The 5,774-nt window shown below is 40.7% G+C and overlaps 1 pseudogene; it reads left to right on the top strand.

Annotated features, from left to right (window-relative positions):
* The first annotated feature begins 2,841 nt into the window (after nucleotides 1-2,841).
* LOC142751138 (5S ribosomal RNA) lies at nucleotides 2,842-2,960 on the top strand (annotated as a pseudogene).
* The last annotated feature ends 2,814 nt before the right edge of the window (nucleotides 2,961-5,774 follow it).

Here is a 5,774-nt window from a genome sequence, read left to right as displayed (position 1 = left end):
ACTGCTGTCACCTACATTACAGCGCCCATCTCCTTATGTAGGAGATAGGGCACTTATAATGTGGTGACAGAGCCTCTTTAAGATATTTATCAGTTTTGATAGCAATGTGAGACAAAATACAAAAAAAAGAGAGGTGAAGATAACGGGAGGAGGTTTTTTTTTCATATTTTCTATGTTTGGTTTATGTTGAGGATAGATTTCTGGCCAGTAAATGAGCGCAGATTGATAATGCAGCATATCGATTGGCGCTTGTTAGCTCCATTAACCCCTTAATGACTGAGCCATTTTTCATTTTTTCGTTTTAATTTTTCACTCCCTGCGTTCCAAGAGCCATAACTTTTTTATTTTTCCCTCAATGGAGCAGTGTGAGGGCTTATTAATTGTGGGAGCAGTTGTAGTTTCCAATGGCACCATTTAAAGTACCATATAATGTACTGGGAAACTGAAAGTTGAAACTGGAAAAAACTGCGATTCCTACATAGTTTTTTTGGTTTTCGTTTTTACGGCTTTCCTCGTGCGGTAAAAACGACAACTTAACTTTATTATGCGGCTCAATACTATTACAGTGATACCAATTGATATAGTTTTCTTTATATATTACTACTTTTAAAAAGAAAAAACCTTTTTGTTAAAAAAAATTTTGTTTTTATTTTTCCGTGGATTGAGCTGTGTGAGGGCTTATTTTTTGCGGGACGAGCTGTAGTTTTTATTGGTACCATTTTTTGGTATGTACAACTTTTTTATCACATTTTATTAAAAAAAAATTGTGATGTAAGGTGACAAAAAACAGCGATATTGGCGGTTTCGATTTTTGTTCTTTTACTGAGTTCACTGTGCGAGTTAAATAATGGTATATTGTAATAGTTCAGAATTTTACAGACGCAGCTATACCAATTTTGTTTATTCTTTACTTTAGAGGAAAAATGGGAAAAGGGGTGTTTTTTGAGCTTTTAATATATATATTTTTTCACTGCTAATAATTTTATGAAACTTTTTTTTTTTTTACAGCATTTACTAGTCTCCCTAGGGTAATTGAACCAGCGATCATTAGATCAATGGTACAATATACTGCAATACTAATATATTGCAGTATATTGTCATTTCACAGTCTTCTGTTAAGCCGTGCCAGAGACACGGCTTAACAGAGGCAGACAAAAGGCGGACCTGGGGCCTTCATTAGGCCCCCGGGATGCCATTACAACCACCGTCGCCCCCCCGATGGCGGGGTGCGGGTGCCGATGAGATTCGGAGGGGGCGCCCCTTCCTATAACGCCTCAGATGCTGTGGTCGCGATTGACGGCAGCATTTGAGGGGTTAAACGGCCAGGAACAGTGTGATCGCTGTTCCCGGCCGTTAGTTTGGGCTGTCAGCTGTAAAACACAGCTGACACCCGCAGGGTATGGAGGGCGCTCAGCCCATGAAAGGCCTCCATACTGCCCTATGACACTTATCACGTGCATGTATGTGATAACGTGGAGCAGTAAATGGAAAATATGAGGGTGATCGATCATTAGTACGATCATACGACCCCATATATTTGCATCTTGTCAGGAGCACATGTACTGCCAACTAGTGACCATTTTTTGGGCCGCATAAAATAAAAGATGCAATCTGCCGATGAACGAGCATTTGCTTGTTCGTCGGCTTATCGTTGCCCTGTTTACACAGGGCCAATGATAGAGTATGAGTGTTTGTATGAACACTCAGTTGCCTAATCATTGTCCCGTGTAAAATGGCCTTTAGTCAGACAAGATATATACTGTTTTGACAAACTTGAAGTTGGCCACAAAGCTTCCTGTCAGATTTGGCAGGTAGATAAGTTACCACTTGAAACCAGGGTCTGGGGCAGTAAACCACTTGACAATGAATAGGTAGGGTACCAGTGAACACCATGGATTGAGCACGATGGACTACTGGACTTTCTGGAGTTCAAAAACACTAGAAACCAATGGCTGTGGGGTAATAAAGCACTGAACACGAGAGACTGAGAGTTTCAAAACATTGGATAGAAGGGACCCAGGGCAAAAATCTATTGTATCCGAGAGAGCCCCAAACTACTGGACACTAGCAAAGGTAAAAATCCATTCTTGTAGGAGGAATCCTCCAGCTCACCTTTAGCAGAATCGTGCCACTAGCCGCCCACGGAACCACGTGTCGGCACACGGTGCAGAGAACAGACAGGAATACAAGGGAAAAGATCCAGCTCCAGAATCAACAGTCCGTGTTTAAAAAGGAAACTGGGTTCCAATTTTATTCAAAAATATTTAAAAGTAAGGACAAATGTTCAAGTGCATGGGTGGATTGAGGATATGCACGCTGACTGCATATCCTCAATCCACCCTTGTACTTGGACATTTGTCCTTACTTTTAAATATTTTTTAAATAAAATTGGAACCCAGTTTCCTTTTTAAACACCCACTGTTGATTCTGGTGCTGGATCTTTTTCCTTGTATTACTGTCTGTTCTCTGCACCGTGTGCCAACACGGGGATCCGGGGGCGGCTAGTGGCACGATTCTGCTAAAGGTGAGCTGGAGGATTCCTCCTACAAGAATGGCTTTTCACCTTTGCTAGTGTCCAGTATTTTGGGGCTCTCTGGGATACAATGGATGATTGCCCTGGGTCCCTTCTATCCAATGTTTTGGTGCGCTGGGACAACAAAACCACTGGACACCTGGGTTTCTGGCACTAAATCACTGATTAGAGGGCAAATTTTCATATCAGGGAAGAACCGTGAAGCCGTTCCGTCAAAAATAGGACAGGTCCTACTCCTGTCCATTTTTGAGGTAACAGTCTCGGCCTTTTCATTGATTTGGTCCGGGAAACAATGGACTGCACATGGAATCAATAGCCATTCTAAGCAGAATGTGCCTGCTCTCGTCAGATTGCAGAAATTACACTGCTTAAGGCCTCGGTAGTACCAGTGTGGGAGACTGTCTGGGAATCCGTGGTGCTGTTGACCTTGGGGTGGCGGAGTATTTAAACTAGGGCTGAGGAGGGAGGTCAATGTAGAAAATAAAGGGGTAGTTAGGTTAGAGAGGGGTCAGACTATATTGGTGGGGGGGGAGAAACAGACTGTGGGGAGAGGACTAGGCAACAGGATAAGGAGATCCTTTCATTACAAAACAGCAATGAAAATAAAAATGCCCAAATAATCACATTTCTGATAATGAAAGTGAAATATTTAAAGGCAAGCTAAAATGTATGTTCACAAATGCCAGAAGTCTAGCAAGCAAAATGGGGGCGCTGGAGGCCTTGGTACTGGAAGAAGATATAGATATAGTTGGTGTTGCTGAAACATGGCTAGAGTCTTCACACGACTGGGCTGTAAATCTACAGGGTTTTACACTGTTTCGGAAAGACAGGACAAATAGGAAACGTGGTGTATGTCTGTATGTGAGAAGTGATATGAAGGCGAGCCTTGAAAGAGACAATAGTGGCTGAAGACTGTGAGGAGGTTGAAACCTTGTGGGTGGAACTAGAAAGGGAGGTAAACACTGAAAAAATTACTTTTGGTGTAATCTATAGACCCCCCAATATAACTGAGGAGATGGAAGTTCAGCTATATAAACAGATGGAGCGGGCTGTACAGGCTGGTACAGTAGTGATAATGGGAGATTTTAATTACCGGGATATTAATTGGTGTCATGGTTGGGCTTCAACTGCAAAGGGAAGACATTTCCTCAACCAGGAAAATTTTATGGGCCAGTTTGTGGAAGACCCGACTAGTGGTGAAGCCCTGTTGGATCTCGTCATTTCTAATAATGCAGAGCTTGTTGGGAATGTCAATGTTCGTGAAAACCTTAGTAACAGTGATCATAATATAGTTATATTTTACCTATACTGTAAAAAACAAACATAGGCTGGGAGGGCAAAAACACTTAATTTTAAGAAGGCAAATTTCCCCAGGATGAGGCCCGAATTCAGGATATAGACTGGGAAGAACTAATGCCAAATAATGGTACAAATGATAAATGGGAGATTTTCAAATCTACTTTGGGTAATTATAGTGCAAAATCTATTCCTATAGGTAACAAGTATAAACGACTAAAATTAAACCCCACATGGCTTACACCTTCTGTAAAAAGGGCAATACATGACAAAAAAAAGGTCATTTGAAAAATACAAATATGAGGGCACAGCTGTAGACTTTTTAAGTTATAAAGAGCTTAATAAAATCTGTAAAAAGGTAATAAAATCAGCAAAAATACAAAATGAAATGCAGGTGGCCAAGGATAGTAAAACAAATCCCCAAAACTTCTTCAAGTATATAAATGCAAAAAAGCCAAGGTCTGAACATGTAGAACCCCTAGATAGTGGTAATGGGGAGTTGGTCACAGGGGATCAAGAGAAGGCAGAGTTACTAAATGGGTTCTTCAGCTCTATATATACAACAGAAGAAAGAGCAGCTGATGTAGCCGGTGCCAGTGCTGTTAATATATCAGTTGATATACTGAATTGGATGAATGTAGATATGGTCCAAGCTAAATTAAACAAAATAAACGTACACAAGGCCCCGGGACCAGATGGGTTACACTCTAGAGTTCTTAACCCCTTCCCACATTTTCACTTACATGCACATCGGGGAATGCAGCCTGTTCATGCATTCCCACGTGCATGTATGTGATGGAGATCGTGCGGGGAAAGAAGCTGTGGCCGCACAATCGCCACGGGAGCCCGGCTATGACTGACAGCTGGGCTCCCGCTGCTTCTGCCGAGATTGAAGAAACCTTCAATCTCAGCTGTTTAACCCATTAAATGCCGCAGTCAATAGCGGCATTTAAATCTATTGACAGAGGGAGCTCCCTCTGTCACCCATCGGCGACCCGCGAATGCGATCTCAGGCTGCCAACGGGTTGCCATGGCAGCCGGGTGTCTAACAAAGACCCCCAGGCCTGCCCTGGCTGTATGCCTATTGTGCCGTGCCAGAGGCATGGCCTAATAGATTGCCTGTCAGTTTTACAATGACAGGCAATAATGCTTTGGTATACTAAGTATACCAAAGCATTATATCTGCGATCAGAAGATTGCATGGTGATGTCCCCTGGTGGGACTTAAATAAATAATTAAAAACAGTCAAATAAAGTTTTTGAAAATATAAAAAAAAAACATGAACAGGAAAAAAAAAAACAACAATTTTTTCCATAAAAAGTGGTTTTATTTAATAAAAGTGTAAAAACAAACATGAAAAGTACACATATATGGTATCGCTGCAATCATAACAACACAAAGAATAAAGTAAACACATTAATTCAACGGTATACTGAATGCCGTACCAAAAAAACTCGCTTAAAAACAATGTTAAAATCGCTTTTTTTCTGAATTCCCCCACCAAAACAATATAATAAAAATTAATCAATAAGTCCCATGCACCCCAAAATAGTAACGATGAAAACTACACCTTGTCCCGCCAAAAACAAGACTTCATATGGCGATATCAACGGAAAAATAATACAGTTATGGCTCTTGGAATGCGGTTATGCCAAAATGTATTATTTTTGTTTAAAAGGTTTTTTATTGTGCAAACGTAGTAAAACATAAAAAAACTAAACATATGTGGTATCGTCGTAATTGTACTGACCCATAGAATAAAGGTAAAATGGTATTTATGGCACATATTGAATGGCGTAAATTGAAAAAGCGAAAAACCATGCAGGAATAGCGTTTTTTTTTCAATTCCCTTCCTCCAAAAAAGTTAAGAAAAGTTAATCAATATAATATATGCACCAAAAAATGGTGCCATTGAAAACCATAACTCGTCCCACAAAAAACAAGC

This window comes from Rhinoderma darwinii, chromosome 3, assembly GCF_050947455.1.
Source record: "Rhinoderma darwinii isolate aRhiDar2 chromosome 3, aRhiDar2.hap1, whole genome shotgun sequence".
Taxonomy (NCBI): domain Eukaryota; kingdom Metazoa; phylum Chordata; class Amphibia; order Anura; family Rhinodermatidae; genus Rhinoderma; species Rhinoderma darwinii.
The sequence above is the reverse complement of the archived record's forward strand: the minus strand, read 5'-3'. Positions and strand labels throughout refer to the sequence as shown.